Genomic DNA, 20143 nt, shown 5'->3' on the forward strand with positions numbered 1-20143 from the left:
TAACTGTTTGACTTGCCCAGTGAACAGAACAGAGCCACCTAGTGGCCGTTTTTACAATCAGATCCAAAACATATAAAGGTTGAATAAGTAAATAGCAAAGTGTCTTATAATTACATAAGGAACAATAAGTTAAAGGTTTTGTTTAGTGACAGGTACTCTTTAGGTGTCGTAGCCAAGGGTCTGCATTAGGGATTGACCGATTATCGGTTTGGCTGATATTATCGGCCGATATTCACAATTTTGGACGTTATCAGTATCGGCAATTACCTTGCGTATAATTCCCCGAGCCGCACCCCCAACCGCACGGCCCCGGCCAGAGATTGCCGCTGCCCCATTGCCTCCCCCATTCCCGGTTTTATAATTACTTGTTCCCGGGGCTCGGGGTCCTGGCTCCTGCGGCGTCCTGTGTTACGCTGTGCGCTGCGCTGCACTGCACTGCACAATGATGAGTGATGTCCTCAATGCGACGTCACCGTCAGCGTGCACAGTGACAGCTCAGGAGGACGCCGCCGGAGCCAGAAGTAGCGTGGACCCCGGCAACAGGTAATTATAAAACCGGGAATGGAAGAGGCAATGGGGCGGCCGGGGTGGGCGGGTGCAGTGCGGTGCTGTGGTGGTGGTGGTGGGGGGCGGTGTCGGTGATAGGACTCAGGAGGACCCCAGGACAGGCAGGGGGAGAAAAGCGGGGTGGCGGCGGCGGTCTCTGGCACCGCAAAAGCCGCTACAGTTCATTGATTTAAAGTGCCCGCTTTAAATCAATGATCTGCAGTGGTGTCGCCGGTGGGGAGGGGGGGGGGGGGGTAAATAGCCGATAATTTATACCGGAATATCGGTATGTTATCGGCTATTGGTCCTTACCTCCACAGAGTATCGGTATTGGCCCTAAGAAAACTATATCGGTCAATCCCTAGTCTGAATACTTATGTCCATGCCAAATTAAAGTTTTTCCTTTTTTTTTCTTAATAAATACTAAAATGTTGTATTCACATTCTCATTATGGGGTATTGAGTTCAGAATGATGGGGGAAACAGTTTTTTGTTAAGGCCGTAGCATAACAAAATAAAGCATTTGCTGGGGCTACTAAGGATGCTTAAAGGGGTACTCTGCTGGAAAACATTATATATATTTTTTTTAAATCCACTGGTGCCAGAAAGTTAAACAGATTTGTAATTTACGTCTATTAAAAAATCTTAATCCTTCCAGTACTTATCAGCTTATGTACAGTACAGAGGAAGTTGTGGTGTTCTTTTCTGTCTGACCACAGTGCTCTCTGCTGACACCTCTGTCCATGTCAGGAACTGTCCAGAGCAGGAACAAATCCCCATAGCAAACCTCTCCTGCTCCGGACAGTTCCTGACATGGACAACGGAGTAAGCAGAGAGCACTGTGGTCAGACAGAAAAGAACAACACAACTTCCTCTGGTTCATACAGCAGGTAATAAGTCCTGGGAGGATAAAGATTTTTAAACAGAAGTCATTTACAAATCTGTATCACTTTCTGGAGCCAGTGGATGTAAAAATAAAAAATGTTTTCCACTGGAGTACCCCTTTAACATATAGAAAGTAGATGAGCGGAGCAGTTATGTAGTGGTCACAGTTCGAGGAGGCAAAAACCCTTCTGATAGATGACCTTTGACTCCTTTTAAAGGGGTACTCCTGTGGAAAACTTTTTTTTTTTTTTTTTTTTTAAAGTCAACTGGTGCCAGAAAGTTAAACAGATTTGTAAATTACTTCTATTAAAAAAATCTTAATCCTTCCAGTACTTTTTAGGGGCTTTATACTACAGAGGAAATGCTTTTCTTTTTGGATTTCTCTTCTGTCACGACCACAGTGCTCTCTGCTGACCTCTGCTGTCCATTTTAGGAATTGTCCAGAGCAGGAGAAAATCCCCATAGCAAACATATGCTGCTATGGACAGCAGTGAGCACTGTGGTCATGACAGAAGAGAAATCCAAAAAGAAAAGCATTTCCTCTGTAGTATACAGCCCCTAAGAAGTACTGGAAGGATTAAGATTTTTTTAGTAGAAGTAATTTACAAATCTGTTTAACTTTCTGTCTCCAGTTGATAATATAAAAAAAAAAAAAAAAAAAAAGTTTTCCACAGGAGTACCCCTTTAAACTTTATTCCTTGTCTTACATCTCCTTTTGTCCTTGCTTTATGAACATCGGCTCTGCAGGGTTATTTTCTACAACCCATCATAGGTTAAAATTTGTGGAATATTTTAGAGGCAAGTGTTTGCACATGTGGTCTGGGAAGCTGAGATATGAGGAGTTGTTCGGCATGTGCTTTATGTGGATCTGTAGGGTAGCACGTTAGATCAGTGTATCCCAACCAGGGTGCCTCCAGGGGTTGCAAAACTACAATTCCCAGCATGCCCGGACAGCCTTTGGCTGTCCGGGCATGCTGGGAGTTGTAGTTTTGCAACCCCTGGAGGCACCCTGGTTGCGAAATATTGATATTGAGGAGCGAGACAAATTTTAATACAGAAATTCAATAGGTTTGACTTGATGCCTGTATGTGGTGTTCAAAGTATAACCTGCAAAATTACTACACTTTTGGGACATACCCTTAACCCCTTAAATGGGCACTGTCAGTAAAAAATAACTTTTGATATGTTGTAAAGCATGTAAAACCAATAGGTTTTACAATTGCTTTCATTAGAAAATGTTCAGTATTTCCTACTGAAAAAGCCTTCAAACAGCTGCCCCCTCTGCCTGCCTGGACACATACCAGTCCTGCTGTGTCCATGAGTCATCACCTATGTCATGGACACACTTCCTTGATTGACAGCTGTGAGTGCAGGGCTGGAGGAACAATCATCCCACTGTCAGCTTGTGTCCCGCTACTGTCAGTGAGGACAACCTGGGAGTTATAGTTTTGATAATGCTATGGGGAGATGTGAGCAGACAGCATACTGAAGGAGGGGGCGGAGACCTGCACAGTGAGGCCACGCCCCCTCCCTTTGAGAGGAATTCAGACTAGTTAACTAAATTAAAAGTGTAATAAAAATAAATAAATAAAGGTGCTATACACATAAAAATGAGATGCCCATGGTCAGGATTAGGTACTGAGGGATATATTAAAAAAAATGTTTTTTGTTGTTGGAGCTGACGGGTACACTTTAAGGCCTATTTTCACCTTTTGGGTTTTAGATTTTTTCCTCCTCGCCTTCTAAAATTCAGAACTCTTTTATATTTCCATTTCCAGACCCATATGAGGGCTTGTTTTTTGCGTGACCAGTTGTACTTTGTAATGACATCACTCATTTTACCCTAAATGTATGGTAAACCCCAAAAATTATTTTTTGTGTAAGGAAAATTTAACAAAAATTATAATTTTGCAAATTTTGGGGGATTTCGTTTTCACGCTGTACACTTTACGGTAAAAATTACATGTTTTTATTATTCTCTTGGTCAGTACAATTAAAATGATACCCATAGTTACATACATTTCTATTATTATACCGCTTTTAAAAAGTCTCAAACTTTAACAAAATCAGTATTTTTAAAATTGCCCTATTTTGAGCACCTCTAACTTTCTTATTTTTCCGTATTCAGGGATGTTTGAAGGCTCGTTTTTTGCGCCATTATCTATTTTTGCAGTTTGATGTGACAAAAAAGCTGAAATTTTTGCCTTTTTTTTTCTTTTTACGTTTATGCCGTTCGCAGTAGGGGATCATTAACATTATATTTTTATAGTTTGGACATTTACGTACGCAACGATACCAAATATGTTTATAATTTTTGTATTAATATGGGGAAAAGGGGTGATTTAAAACTATTGGGGGAGGGGCTTTTCACCTTTTTTTTTTTCACTTTAAATGTTTTTTTACATTTATTTTACACTTTTATAGTCCCCATATGGGTCTATTTATAGCAATCATTAGATTGATAATACTGTTCAGTGCTATGCATAGGGCATAGCACTGATCAGTGTTATCGGTCATCTTCTGCTCTGGTCTGCTGGAAGGCAGATCAGTCTAGAAGACCCCGGGAAACAGACGGAGGCAGGTGAGGGGACCTCCGTCCGCCATCTTGGCTGATCTGATCCCCGTGGCAGTGCCGCGGGCGATCAGATCAGCCATTATAAGTGCCACACTGCCTACTGTATGATCCACAGGAAGTTGTATTTCGTACTGGAGTTCTCTTCAGTCTCACCACAGTGCTCTCTGCTGACACCTCAGTCCATGTCAGGAACTGTCCAGAGCAGGAGAGGTTTGCTATGGGGATTTGCTCTTACTCTGGACAGTTCCTGACATGGACTGAGGTGTCAGCAGAGAGCAGTCTGGTGAGACTGAAGAGAACTCCAGTAAGAAATACAACTTCCTGTGGATCAAACAGCAGCTGATCAGTGTGATCCAGGCTCCCCTCCCCCCCCCCCCCAGGCCTGGTTCACACCCCTCAGTCTTATAGCCACACACCCTGTCTGTGATTCATGCACTTAAAGACCTAATTCATACTATCTTGACCCTGATTGACACCCCCTGAGCCTGATTTATGCCCCACTAACCCCCCCCCCCCCCGATTGACTCCCCTTTGACCCTGACTTTCATCCCATGACCCCGATTTGCACCCCTTTACCATGATTCACTCCCCTGTAAACACCTACATTCACACCTTCCTACCCTGATCCACCCCCCCTAAACCCCAGATGGGTGTGTCCTATCCTATATGTGTTATTAGCCAGATCACCCCTTTATAAAGGGGTACTCCAGTGGAAAACTAGTTTAAATCAACTAGTGCCAGAAAATTAAACAGATTTGTAAATTACTTCAATTTAAAAATCTTTATACTTCCAGTACTTATCATCTGCTGTATACTACAGAGGAAGTTATTTTCTCTTTGAATTTATTTTCTGTCTGTACAGAGGAAGTTGTGCTGTTCTTTTCTGTCTGAACACAGTGCTCTCTGCTGACACCTCTGTCCATGTCAGGAACTGTCTGGAGCAGGAACAAATGCCCACAGCAAACCTCTCCTGCTCTGGACAGTTCCTGACATGGACAGAGGTGTCAGCAGAGAGAACTGTGGTCAGAAAGAAAGGAAATTAAAAAGAAAATAACTTCCTGTGGAGCATACAGCAGCTGATAAGTACTGAAAGGATTAAGATTTTTAAATAGAAGTAATTTACAAATCTGTTTAACTTTCTGGCACCAGTTGATTGGAAACAAAAAAAAAAAATAGTTTACCCTTTAAGAACAGCGGGCATAGCAAATTTGGCAACAAAGCCCAAATTTTTCAATGGGTCCAGTGTGATGTTCCTTGTCTCCTGTGGTGGCGTTTTAGGGGAATTAAAATGCATTTATATCCTATTTTGCAATAAAGTTTCCGCCCTTCTGACTATTCAGTATAAAGTACAGGTAAAAAATAGTATGCGTGGCCAGCACTCAAAAATGGATAAAATCTTTCTCCCTCTATTATTTCTAATTCTTAAAATCTTTACAATTGGTTAAACATGGTTCGTGTAAACAGATGGCATAGGAGAAGCACCCAAAAGACTAACATGTTTTGGCTCTTTCTTGGTCTTACTCATGATCCATGATTGGTAATGACTATAAGTAAGACCTAGAAGGCCCATGAAATCTGTTGTTTTTTTGGGGGGATTCTTCTATGCTATCTTTTTATATGAACCGTGTCTTATTTATTCTGCTTGTAAAGTTCAGATAGTCAAACATATTGTAAAACACTTCTCAGAAATGGGGGTGGGGGAGGGCATAGCGGGAACGTACAAACACCATTGGAATCAGGGCACCCAAGGCTATAAATATAAGATTTTTTTTTTTTTTTTACTGAAGTCCTTTTTAATAATAAAGAAAATAACATATGTATATTTGTAATAAACATTGGTGGTTAAAAAATGTATATATTTTTGACCCTGCAGCTATTGCATGTGTGTCTCTATGAGTGACAGAAAGTGTAGGTGGACAAGCAGGGGGCTCTGTGCACTGAGGACAAGCGGGGGCTCTGTGCACTGAGGACAAGCGGGGGCTCTGTGCACTGAGGACAAGCGGGGGCTCTGTGCACTGAGGACAAGCGGGGGCTCTGTGCACTGAGGACAAGCGGGGGCTCTGTGCACTGAGGACAAGCGGGGGCTCTGTGCACTGAGGACAAGCGGGGGCTCTGTGCACTGAGGACAAGCGGGGGCTCTGTGCACTGAGGACAAGCGGGGGCTCTGTGCACTGAGGACAAGCGGGGGCTCTGTGCACTGAGGACAAGCGGGGGCTCTGTGCACTGAGGACAAGCGGGGGCTCTGTGCACTGAGGACAAGCGGGGGCTCTGTGCACTGAGGACAAGCGGGGGCTCTGTGCACTGAGGGCAAGCGGGGGCTCTGTGCACTGAGGGCAAGCGGGGGCTCTGTGCACTGAGGGCAAGCGGGGGCTGTGTGCACTGAGGACAAGCGGGGGCTGTGTGCACCGAGGACAAGCGGGGGCTGTGTGCACCGAGGACAAGCGGGGGCTGTGTGCACCGAGGACAAGCGGGGGCTGTGTGCACCGAGGACAAGCGGGGGCTGTGTGCACCGAGGACAAGCGGGGGCCTCTGTGCACCGAGGACAAGCGGGGGCCTCTGTGCACCGAGGGCAAGCGGGGGCCTCTGTGCACCGAGGGCAAGCGGGGGCCTCTGTGCACCGAGGGCAAGCGGGGGCCTCTGTGCACCGAGGGCAAGCGGGGGCCTCTGTGCACCGAGGGCAAGCGGGGGCCTCTGTGCACCGAGGGCAAGCGGGGGCCTCTGTGCACCGAGGGCAAGCGGGGGCCTCTGTGCACCGAGGGCAAGCGGGGGCCTCTGTGCACCGAGGGCAAGCGGGGGCCTCTGTGCACCGAGGGCAAGCGGGGGCCTCTGTGCACCGAGGGCAAGCGGGGGCCTCTGTGCACCGAGGGCAAGCGGGGGCCTCTGTGCACCGAGGGCAAGCGGGGGCCTCTGTGCACCGAGGGCAAGCGGGGGCCTCTGTGCACCGAGGGCAAGCGGGGGCCTCTGTGCACCGAGGGCAAGCGGGGGCCTCTGTGCACCGAGGGCAAGCGGGGGCCTCTGTGCACCGAGGGCAAGCGGGGGCCTCTGTGCACCGAGGGCAAGCGGGGGCCTCTGTGCACCGAGGGCAAGCGGGGGCCTCTGTGCACCGAGGGCAAGCGGGGGCCTCTGTGCACCGAGGGCAAGCGGGGCCTCTGTGCACCGAGGGCAAGCGGGGGCTGTGTGCACCGAGGGCAAGCGGGGGCTGTGTGCACCGAGGGCAAGCGGGGGCTGTGTGCACCGAGGGCAAGCGGGGGCTGTGTGCACCGAGGGCAAGCGGGGGCTCTGCGCACCGAGGGCAAGCGGGGGCTCTGCGCACTGAGGCTCTATGATGCTCCCAGCTCACATATCAGGATGAATGACAGTTCAGAAGTCTGCACAGAGTCCTGCTTATCCTGCCCTCACTTCCTGTATTTGGACTCCTCATAGATATACACAGGCAATAGCTGCAGGGACAGCATTTTTCACCCAAAAATATACACACTGTTACCATTACATGCATATTTGTAATATAAATTGGTTATTATTATATAAAAAACATTTTTTGTTAAAGACACGTACACATTAAGAAAACTACTTGAAGAACTTTACTTTTCTCTGATGTATCAGAATCTCCAGTTCTTATATATTCTCCGCGATCTATTAACAGCATTTTCTTGTCCAGGCAGAAATGAATCACCAGTTTGCTGGCTGCTAGATTCACTACTAAATAAAGAGCCGAAAGGAGCGGCCTGTAATGTCTCTGTGCACCCAGCTTTCCCTATTCAAACAGCAGAAGAAGAGACTTCAGATATTCTCTTCTCACTATTGAATAGTGAATCCAGCAGCTAGCAACAGGCAAGTGATTCATTTCTTCCTGGCCCCGTAAAGAAAGTATCATCAACAGTTCATAGGTTTCAAGAATGGTTAAAAAAAACACTTTTACTTAAAAGGGGTACTCCGGGCAAAAAAATTATCTGTGGCAAAAATTTGACAATAAAACGTTTCCTTAAAGGAGCTTTACAGCTATTAAAGGTAAACTGTTACCAATGTTACCTGCACTAGCCTGTTAGTACAGGTGTGCAGTGCAGATGACTCTATACTAACCTGTCCCTGTTCCATGGTCCTGCTGTTTAGCACTGTATTTTCCGTTCCGGCGGCAGGATTGGGGCATGGGTGGAGCTTTCTGACATCACCGCTGCTGTTTCCCAAAGGGGGACCAGCAGAGAAACAGCAGTGGTGATGTCAGGAAGCTCCACCCATTCCCCAAGCCCACCGCTGGAATGGAAGATCCGGAGCAAGACAGCAAAACGGGGACAGGTAAATATGGTTGTCATCAGTGTCACCCACTTCATACCTGTACAGACATGGCTGTTCGGGTAACACTGACAGATATCCTGTGGATAGGGGTTAAGTTTCTGATGGTAGAGACCCACTGCAATCTCCAGAACCGGGCCTGACTCTTCCCATGCTGAGTGTTAAGTGCCCCGTCTCGGCAGTGACTGCTTAGCCAGTCAACCACTGAGGCAAATGACTGAATGGGCCGTATTGCTCAGCAGGGAGAGTCAGGCCCCGTTCTGGAGATCATACACATCACCTATCCTTTGGACACATGTTTTATAGCAGGATAACCCCATTTTTGCTGCCTACGATACGGTTATTAGTTATTGCGTAATGTTACTCGTGCCACTTAAGTTGTCCAAAAATTCTATAGTCCTCCACTTTTATTACGTTCCACAATGTGTTTTCTTTGGCCATTTTGTGATGTCACAAAGCCAAGTCATGCCAGGGGGCCTGGTTTCGCCTACATCTTCATGAAAGCCTACCTGAGCCATATATTCACACCTTGGTGCATCGACGAGAGTCCATTCTGTCAGTGCCACCCCCTTCTATGACATCATGGCCCCGCTCCTAGGCACTCCATTATCACACACCTCTCACAAAACAGTATACAGGGTGTATTTGGGGCAGGTTTTAAAAAGAGAGGGGGCAGGCACACTTAGGCCGCCAGCTTTGATCAGAGACTGGAGTGGTCATGGATCATGGAGATATAAAAGGTTGTTCAGTGGCGGGACGGAGTTACCTTTGACACCATATGACCTATTGCTGTCCGGTGTGTTTAGAGGTTCCACCCTGTGTCTTTTTTGGTGTAGAGCTATTTGATGTTCCCAGCATTTTGAGCATTATCTTTTTTGAGGCCTGGCAGCCAGTGGGGGCCATTATGAAAGAAAAGACAGATAATGTTACCCTGTTCACCTGCTCTATCCTGTATGGGAAAATCTGATGTGCCATATCTCTATCTAAAGGAACAAGGATTATCCCTTGAGGAAATTCATCAAGTTTCAAGGATCTATTTGATGGCAACTTATTCCTGGGAACCTATATCATAAGAATATTGCTCATTTATATTTGATATATTGCTGTATCTTTGTCTGCCACATGCTACATTTTTGCTTGATCTGTATGTCTACCCTCTAGAATGGAATAGTCTGTGGTATCCTGTTATCTCCGCTCCACTAAGAAACCCCTGATGAACCGTATTGTATTGATACGGGGAAACGCGTCGGGTGAAGTTTGGGGATTGACCCTTAGGAGAGTCTCTTTATAAGAGACCCCCTACTTTGTATGTTTACTGATTTTATGAATATCCTTGTTACAGGTTTTAGGAATTTTCTAATAAAGAGTGTAACATTTTAGCTATTTTGGTTGTCTTTGGCAGGCACACTGAGCTGGACTGATGCATGTAGTATGGGTGGGTACTCAGCTGTTTGGGAGCGGCGACTACACAAAGTGTGGCATCATGGGAATTGTATTATAGAAGGACGCACGCTACGCAGCTGAAACCAGAATTCTACAGTGACCTAAATAGATGTAATGCGGCGTGGGAGCAGACACACAGCAAGTCTGTAAAAGCTACTGTGTTCATTCACTGTCTGCTCCTCTGCCTGTTGCAGAGACAGCATGCTGTAACTACACCTTATTCTCCCTAAATGTCCCAGTAAAGATATTTTTGTTTACGATGGTAGTGTAGACTGTAGGGATTGGTCAGAGGTGATGACATCACTTGGGGGTGGGACTAGAGCTCAGAGACAAGGCCCAGTCATGCCTCCTGAGACACCAGACAGTGATGCTTCATCTGGTAAGAGCAGGAGGATCCGGGGAGCTGGAGACAACACAACACTGACAGTGAGAGGACTACACAACTTCCTTTCAGCATTGAATCAAGCAAAAACGGGCTGAAGCCACTGCAATTAGTGAGAACACTGTTAATTAGTTATATATATTGGAGTGATAGTTTTATTTATGATACCGGAATACCCCTTTATGTTTCTACACCTGTACTGCAGAGAAAGTTGCAGCTTTGCTGTTGCCAAACTACAACTCCCAACCGGGAGTTGTAGTTTTGCAACAGCTGGAGGCACCCCAGCTGGGAAACGCTGCTTTAGAGCAATATAGCCTTTTCCTTGCCTTCATATTGGAGTCTCATCTGTGTAAAATGCAGAAGAGTTGCGAGCGGACGGTAATTCTCAGTGTAAAACCGCAGTCTTCTCTTAGTAAAACTATAAGCATAGATAATGTTTTTGGTTTTTAGCAACATCCTGTTAAGAAGGAAACTGCAGCTAAAAAGATGCTTCTAAGGTGTGTTCGGAGCTGTGGTTTTTTAGAATTAACCCTTAGCAATACCGGTCATGTCTTGTGGTCTGTACTAGCTTTGATCAGTAGGTTTTAGCTTCTATTCACTTTAGCCTATTTTATTTTATCTTTATTTTATAGGATATAAACACCTTTCGCAACTAATGCTTGTACTACTCCAAATCGTAAAAAAATTTAATAAAAGGAATCTGCTTTGCAAATCTGCAGTTTATATTTACAGCTCTTTTACAAATTGTTGTGCTTCCATGGTAACAGACTACAAATGAATCCTCTGTGTAGTCAGTTCTGTAGACACACCCACTTCTATCTGCTTCTCTTTCTGTGGTCGGTTAGCAACAGGAGGGTTAAAGGGTTTATCCACCAGAAGGTGACTTAAAGGGACTATATATATATATATATATATATATATATATATATATATATATACTGGCTCCAGAAAGTTAAACAAATTTGTAAATTACTTCTATTAAAAAAATCTTAATCCTTTCATTGCTCATGAGCTGCTGAGGTTGAGTTGTCCTTTTCTGTCTAAGTGCTCTCTGATGACACGTGTCTCGGGAACTGCCCAGTTTAGAAGCAAATCCCCATAGCAAACCGAGACAAGCAGCTGAGAGCACTGTTGCCAGACAGAAAACAACAACTCAACTTCAGCAGATGATAATTATTGAAAGGATTAAGATTTTTTGAATAGAAGTAATTTACAAATCTGGTTAACTTTCTGGAGTCAGTTGATATATTAAAAAAATAAAAGTTTTTTCCTGGAATACCCCCTTAAGTACTTACCTGCCAGACAGTAATGGACTTGTTTAGGATGGGCTCATGCTTGTCTTGGAGCTAAATGGCTGAGTCCACCATAACACTGCTGCTTTCTTTTTGTGAAATAGCTACTTCCTGTCAGTGTCCCCTCCCTCCAACTACAAATCCCATGATCCCTTGTTTGTAAGTGTGAGGTCATTTTTCTTTCTCCCACATATCACCCCACCCATTGCAGCACAGCTAGGCTCCCTTCCAGGCGTGCTGTGCGTGAAACTACAATTCCCCTCAGCCCTGTGAAGAATGATCTCCCTCCCATCCAGCGGTCGCTCCATACATTGAAGCAGACAGGCTCCCTTTCAATACCTTACTAGTGATGTAATGTCTCGGGCTGTACTGCAGCCTGGGAGAAGCCAGAGACAACAGTTATTTTGTATGCTGCTAAAAATGAACATCGGGGCAAAGATCACATAAGAATTGTGAGACCAGCCATCAAACACCGGTACAGACACTAGATTATGAACTACACTAACTTTACAGACCCTGTAGCACAGTCAAATAAAAATAAAAAAATCCCAGAATACCCCTTTAATAGAAGTCTACAGATATTTTTACTGAAGCCACCAAGGCATTTGTCTGGGATGTCCCTCTCAAAGCTTTTGGCCGGAAGATGACTGCATCACCCGGTAGTCCTCTATTGAAAGCAACACAGAGAGAAAAAAACATGTGTTTTTGAAACTTATTTAAGTTATACTGAGGGGCGGGGCATGATGTCACGACCACAGCCGGCCAAAACCGGCACTCTCAGATCGTTCTGATCCCCGCGATTAGACATCTTCTCTACTATCCTTTTGGGTAGGGGATAAGATGTCTAGTGGCGGGGTACACCTTTAAATGTTTTATTAAAAAACAGGAAAATAGAGCTAATTTCTTTCAAAAACATCCCCACATCTGTTTTCAGGTTGTTTGTGGTATTACAACCTGCCTCCATTTACTTCAATGGAACTGAGCGGCAATATCTTGCACAACCTGAGGACAGGTGTGGTGGTGGTTTTGGAAAAAATCTGCTTTGTTTTTCTAATCCTGGATAAACCTTTTAAAACCATCAGTATTTGGGTTGATAGACAAGTAACATTGGTAGCCCCCCTTTATTTGTCAGAACCTTATTTAGCATCAGTCAGCTATGGTGATCACAGGCTGGTTACCACTTATTATGGGGAATTGCTCGGAAAGGCCAAGACGGATGGAACAGCCCAAAAAAAAAGGAGAGAGGATTGTGGTTGTAGAAGTCCTGTAGACGTGTGTTACCCTCCCTGTTAGAATATTCATTCATATTTATGTGTTAATAGTGTTGTCCAATTTTATAACACATGGAGTAAAGTTTTGGCACCAATGCCACTCCAGTACCTCATGCCTTTTTTTTAATCATTTTTTCTATTTTACAATGGTTTTAGGGGCAGCCATCTTTCCCGAACTGCTGTTCTGCTCAGTTCACAGCAGTCACGTGGACGTGAAATATTGGTGTCTGGGTGAGATTTATCGACTTCTATGGGGAGAGTGTTCTAGGCATGCTCTGTGACCTGTGCAGAGATCATTGTGCGGGGGGTGGGGGGGTGGAGGAGACTGCTAGGACCCCCAGGATCTCGAAAATGAGATTTCTTGTCTCCTGTCAGAACGGAGCGGCTTCTCACATGAGCACTGCTGCACTGTACATTGTTGCTGCCAGAGAAAGCCCAGCACTGTACTCTGTGCTGTGATGTCTCCAGAAGCTTCCGTAGACATTAAATGGAATGGTAGTGCACTGAACCTCCTTCTAGGGAAGGAGACCTAGAACCTCCTTCCCAACATCTGGGGGGGGGGGGGGCAGCACAATCATACAGTTATCACCTATTTTGTGATTAGAGGATAAGTCTAAATGGTGGCACAGATGCTTTAAAGTGAACCAATCAGCAGATTTTAGCATATATAACACTTGACAACGTGTTATGCTCACCATCCCTGGGGGACGTTTTTGCCCCCAAGGATGGTGAAGATATTAAGTTATAAAGTCCCCCCTGGACACCCCGCAAGTAGTCCACTGGGCGGGTACTTCTACTTACCAGCACCCGCCGCTCCGGCCGTGGTCCCGTCCCCTCTTCTTGATTGACAGCTCACGTCATCGCTGTGCTCTGTCTGCTTTAGTCATTGTTCTGCTCCCTAAGCAATCAAGCTGAAGGGGAGGGGCCACAGCCGGAGCAATGGAGAGCGACAGGTGCTGGTAAGTGTAAGTCCCCGCCTAGGGGACTACTTGCGGGGCGGCCAAGAGAGACATTATAACTTAATATCTTCACCCTTCCTGGGGGCCAAAATGACCCCCGGGGATGGTGAGGATAACTATTTTAGCATAACACGTTGTCAAGCGTAATATATGCTAAAATCTGCTGATTGGTTCCCTTTAAGACAGCAACCTCATACATCAAACAATGGATACGATGAATGAAAAGGAAGGTTAGCTAGAATTTGGGGGCAGATGGAAGAAAGACAATAGGAGCCGTCTGCTGAAAACACCAAGGGAGGCCTGCAAATATCTGCTAGTGGGATTGTAGGACTGTGGGTAAAATGTGGAACTCAGACCATACAATGAAAAAAAAAAAAAAAAACAGACTTTGGACTATTCTGAACTAAGCTTCATCATCCCACTACATCCAGTTTGGGAATCTTTTGGAATTTGTTTGTTCCAGGCATGTGCCCACGAAATAGCTCTGGCACCTTGACTCTTACTGGAAGAACATGCCTTTATAGTGGTCAGTACTCTGGGTATTGCTAAAAGAACGGTTTTACAACAAATGGCCCCCTTAAATGGGTACTCTGCCCCTGGTCATCTTATCCCCTATTTATGATCTTGGCTGCGCAACCTCAGACATCAGGTGCACGGAGCGAACTTCGGCTCCATGCTGGATGACTGGAGATGCAGGGCGAAGGCTCGTGACTTCTCGGTCACGCCCCCTCAATGCAAGACTATGGGAGGGGGCGTGACTGCAGTCATTCCCCCTCCCATAGACTTGCATTTAGGAAGCGTGGCCGTGACGTCACAAGCCTCCAGAACTGCACCCGACGCTCTAAACGAACGCAGGGTGCAGCAAGGAGATCACGGGGTTCCCCAGCGGCAGGACCCCTGCGATCAGACATGTTATCCCCTATCCTTTTGTATAGGGGATAAGATGTCTAGGGGCGGAGTACCCCTTTAAAATCTTACAGTAGGTGAAAGACTCACCCAGTACAGTAAAGAGAACTGCTGTTTCGGCAATTGATATGTCTAGCATCTGACCACATCAAAGGAAACTCATTGAAAGACTAATTCTCTCCTGTCTTTTGCAAGAATAGTTTAGATCTCCTGGTATTGATTCATCTCCAGGACTTTCTTCTACTGATCCGTTCATTCACAACCAAGATGAAGATCGTGGGCATGAGACCCTATTACTGAAGGGCTCAGTTTGGATATAGCTGCCCGTGTAGAAGTTGCCAACACAGACAAACTACCGTATATAGAAGTCCTTTAGGTGCTGTCACCACATAAACAGAAAATCTTGTGCCAACAAAAGCATTGCGAATGTATACATTGTACTATCAAAGCTAGATATATAGGTCCAAGAATCCCCATTGAGCTTTGTTGTAGGCACAACCAGGATAGATTGGTAGTCTGGCACTGCTACTGTGCAATCTGGCACCCAAACAAGTAGGGGAGGTCTCCACTGACTGGTATGTAGTGGTGGTCTGAAAAGCAGCAACAGGCGTTTTTAAGATAGATAGTTGGCGCTCACCATTATTTTGTCAGATTCTTCTTTTATTCATAATATATACTCACATAACAATATAGGGGTAAACGTTTCGCACCTCTTAGTGCTTCATCTGGCCCCCAGCGCATATAGGTGGATACCACAAGCTACAGCAGCCGTTTTGCACCTCTTAGTGCTTCATCTGGCCTCCGGCGCATACAGGAAGGTACCACACGCTACAGCAGCCGTTTTGCACCTCTTAGTGCTTCATCTGGCCTCCGGCGCATACAGACAGGTACCCCAAGCTACAGCAGCCGTTTCGCACCTCTTAGTGCTTCATCTGGCCTCCAGCGCATACAGGCGGGGTACCACAAGGCTACAGCAGCTGTTTCACACCTCCGGCCAGATGAAGCACTAAAAGGTGCGAAACGGCTGCTGTAGTCTTGTGGTACCCCCCGTATGTGTCTACCCCTATCTTGTTATGTGATTATATATAAAGTATAAAATAAGAATCTGACAAAATAATGGTGAGTGCCGACTATCTAATTATCTTATGAACGCCTTTGTTGTAGACACCAGGACATGGGATAGAAGAGCTCTGTAAGTGCATTGACCAGAACACCCACACTGAAGAACAAGGTGCTTGTCTCATGCTGCATGCTTTAGCACAGTTTTCATTTCATGACATACACATGCATCTGTGACCTACAGAAGAAGAAAACCATGGCACTATTCACTTAGCAACAGAAGTAGTCAGGAGTAAATCTAGCCTCTCTGCTGCCCGAGATAGCGGTGAATCTGGCCTCTCTGCTGCTCGAGAAAATAGTGAATCTAGCCTCTCTGCTGCCCGAGGCAAACGATAGAAATGTGCCCCCTCTCCCCATGCATGTATATTATAAGCTTGGTGGGGGTCCAGCTCCTGACCCCAAGTCTTATATCTGTCTAAAGGTGTTGTTTATTTTATTTTTATTTTTCATTTCACATTCCCGGTTCCATTATTTTTGTGATAAGTCTTGCAGCCCCATTACTCAGTGTGCACAAACTCTTAATCATACTGTGTGTGTGTGTGTATATATATATATATATATATATCTATCCATATATTATTTTTTTCCCTTAATCTACATATGCATAATTGTCCTTTTTTATTTTTTAAATTTTTTTTTATTTATTTTTTTTACAAACCAATGTCGTCTACAAAGACAGTAAAAATATGGCAAACATAAGGACACCCAGAGTTCAGGATGTAAATTATTATGACATTATTATTAATTTCTGTGTTCACAATGTACTTGGCAATAAAGTAACCACAAAATATGTTATTTTCTTAATTTTAAACATGAAGACATCAGTGATATATTTTTTTTTTTTTTTTTCTCATTTTCTAAACATTTGTTTCTATGCTTGTTTGGAGTAAAAATTTAGGCTGAGGCCAGTATGACACAGTCGTACCGCAGGCACATTTTAGTGTCCCTGATGGGATGGTGAATGGGTCTCGTTCCTGTCATTTCAGATGACTTCTCAGCATGAGCTGCCCTGTGTGTACGTGAGGAGCAGTACTATTTCTGGACATTATATCACTTGTGTATGGTATTTTTCAGCAAATTTCTGCTCTGCAGGCTTCAACACTAATTTGCAGTTCTCCCAGAGCTGGTGGGCGGAGCTTCTTTATCCTCCCTCCATAGATTTATAAATTTTTTTTTTCTTTATTGCTTTTCCTTGCAGATATACGACAAAGCTGAGCTGATTTTCAGAGAAGGAAATGGATTTGAGCAGCAGTAGGAGTAAAAAGTTTGAAAACAGGAGAAAGAAGCATTTTTGTCTAATAAGATATATTACAAAGTTTCTTGGAGCTTGTGATGTTATAGCCCTGCCCCTCATGACGTCACTCTCGACCCCCTTAATGCAAGTCTATGGGAGGGGGCGTGACAGCCGTCACGCCCCCTCCCATAGACTTGCATTAAGGGGGCGGGGAGTGACATCATGAGGGGCGGGGCTATAACGTCACAAGCTCCAAGTGCCGACTCTAAGCGTTCGGAACGGACGGACGGACGGAGCGGAGTAGCCCTTTAACAAAACCGCTCGGTGAATTGTGTAAACATAAAAAAAAATGACAAAGGTTAGAATTGTATAGTTTTGGTCACTTCATATAAATAAGGCTCAGTATCTATAGCAGTTTTTCCCCAACCAGTGTGCCTCCAGCTGTTGCAAAACCACAACTCCCAGCAGCTGTCCGGGCATGCTGGGAGCTGTAGTTTTGCCACAGCTGGAGGCATTCTGGTTTGGGGAAAAAAAAAAACGGGGGGGGGGGGGTGACAACTCCTAACGTTCTGTTTTCCATTACTCCACGTTTAGCGTTCTACAAATAAGGCATTAATTTGGCTCGTCTCTCGCTCCTCAGCTCTTAATGTACATGTATTTGCTTTTCTTTTTAGGCGTGTGTTTATTTTTAAGCCAAAATGTAGAAAGAAATAGAATATCTGGGGTCACAGTTTTGTCTTCCTTGGAGAAAGAGGTTTCTAAAATTAGGATTTTTCCACTGCGATGTCTATATTTATGGGTATGGGAGGGGAAAATGCTAAATAGGTTTCCGTTCGGATGGATATGGAAAAGGGTTTTTATGCTAATAAATAATTGTCCCGTTATATCTAAAATTAAATGTGAAGCAACCTTGTATAATAGGTTAAAATATTCCTGTTGCCTTGTTCCTATAGCATGCTCACTCGCCCTCACTAGTCATACAGCGCCATCTGTTTCATTTCAGCACAGCTGCACACAAATCCCTCTCTTCTGCTGCTCACTCATTCTGACATCCACTGCTCAGGAAGGGACATGTCCGAGGCAAGCACTGATCCTGCCCTTATTCCCTATGCATTCACTTCCACTCGGAGTCTGCAGTTCTGGGTCTCTTCATTCAATTAATGCAGGCTGTTCTGTCACCTTCTCCTGTCTTTTTTTTTTTCTTTAAAAAGAAGATAACAATTTTTTTAATGAAGTATATTAGAAAGATAGACCGCCCTCATGCCTCCTCCCATAGACATGAATGGAGGGGGCGTGGCGGCTGTGATCGCCAGTCATCCATCACGAAGCGGAGTTCGCTCCGTTCACCGGATGACTTGGGTGCTGCGGCGGTGATCGCAGGGGTTTCTAGTGGCCGGACCTCCGTGATCAGACATAACATGTCTAGCGGTGTAGTACCCCTTTAAGATCAGTAGAGATGAGCGAATTTACAGTGATTCGATTTGTCACAAACTTCTCGGCTCGGCGGTTGATGACTTTATCCTGCATAAATGAGTTCAGCTTTCAGGTGCTCCGGTGGCTGGAAAAGGTGGATACAGTCCTAGGATAGAGTCTCCAGCCCACCGGAGCACCTGAAAGCTGAACTAATTTATGCAGGCTAAAGTCATCAACCGCCGAGCCGAGAAGTTCGTGACGAATCAAATCACTGTAAATTCGCTCATCTCTAAAGATCAGCATAGATAGTGAATATAAACCTCCCCTTGGTTTATATTTGGTCACATATTGCATTTCTCGCTGTGTGTTTTCCCAAAATCATGGCCGAAAAGATTGCTATGTTACCGTTTTTTACTGTGATTTTGGAAAATAGCATTAGAAAAAAAGGCAAAATCCGGTTTTGTTGCCAGACTGAAAACAGTGGTGCGCCTCGGTTTTCAGTCCGGCAATAAAACTGGTATGGAGCAAAACTAAGCCGACCGGAGTCACAATCTGACTCCGACCTGATCATTTAAATGAATGCGATGCGGCGCAAGATAGGGCAGCGGACGGTTTTTACATTTCCCTGCCTGATTCCAGCTGCTGTATGCCAAAAACATAGTGTGAATGCACCCTAAAACTGAAAACAGATCGAAGAGGGTATGGCTGAAGGATACAAGTTTTATTTTGGTTTTTTTTTATTTTTTTGCTGTTTGTCAGTATGGAGACATATACGGTAATTCTTCTTTGGAAGTGAAAAAACAAAACAATAGGATGTTTGTCATTAAAATCTACTGCAAAGTTGCTTTGTAAATAATTTTAAATGCATCGAGACAATAAAAAATAAATTGCAAAAGTGCGCGTAGCTATAAGATATAAACTTTTTTTTACTCCTTTTTTCAATTTTTTTAAATGATACCTTCCAATCTACGTAAACCTTTGCAACTAATGCATTTAAATTTATTTACAAAGCAACTTTTCGCATTTTCTTTTTTTAAATCACATTTTTAAATTTATAAATATAAAACTTTTTCATGTCAATCTGAATTGAACCCAACGTGACATTTTCCAGGTTAGTGTTGATGATACGGATCCATCCTATTGACATCATGCAGGACGTGTTTGGTTTATCACTGCGGGTTCCAACTTTTAAAGAGTACCTGTCATCATCTAAACTTTCCCTGATCCCCCTTCCCATCTGTCCCTTTCTCTAACTATGCCTATCCCTGTGTTTATTGAGGTTTAAAACGCTGTGGAAATACCTTTTTTTTATCCCTCTTCATTAGCTCAGGAACACTGACTTTCTGAGGGGTGGAAGGAGGCGGGTCCAGGCAGACATGATGTCACATGAAGCCTGGCCGGGACTCTGCTTCTGCCAGTCTTCCTGTATGCTGCTCTCCCTCTGCAGCAGTGTTTCCCAACCAGGGCACCTCCAGCTGTTGCAAAACTACAACTCCCAGCATGCCCAGACAGCCAACAGCTGGAGGCACCCTGGTTGGGGAACACTGCTCTTCAGTGTGCATACAGACTAAGTACAGGGGAGGGACAGCAGCCTCTGTCTCTCTCTCTCTCCTGTGTCTCTCTGCACTAAAAAGTCAATGCTGAGAACCAGGGGCTGAGGGAGCAATTACAGAGGCAGTAATTAAGATGAATGTCAGTGGGGGGGCACAGAGCAGGGAGTGCAGTGAGATAATACAATGTATAAGATAACGTGTGGTGAGGGGCAGGGAGAACACAGAGCAGGGGGAGGGGGAGGTGACTGGCTGTTATATGAGAGGCATGTGCAGGCT

General features: G+C 44.8%; 1 protein-coding gene across 1 annotated transcript in view; it reads left to right on the plus strand.

Annotated features, from left to right (window-relative positions):
- LOC130277133 (USP6 N-terminal-like protein) overlaps positions 1 to 20143 on the plus strand; it is an 87901-nt gene that overhangs the window by 15992 nt on the left and 51766 nt on the right. The window lies entirely within an intron of this gene.

This window comes from Hyla sarda, chromosome 6, assembly GCF_029499605.1.
Source record: "Hyla sarda isolate aHylSar1 chromosome 6, aHylSar1.hap1, whole genome shotgun sequence".
NCBI classification, from domain to species: domain Eukaryota; kingdom Metazoa; phylum Chordata; class Amphibia; order Anura; family Hylidae; genus Hyla; species Hyla sarda.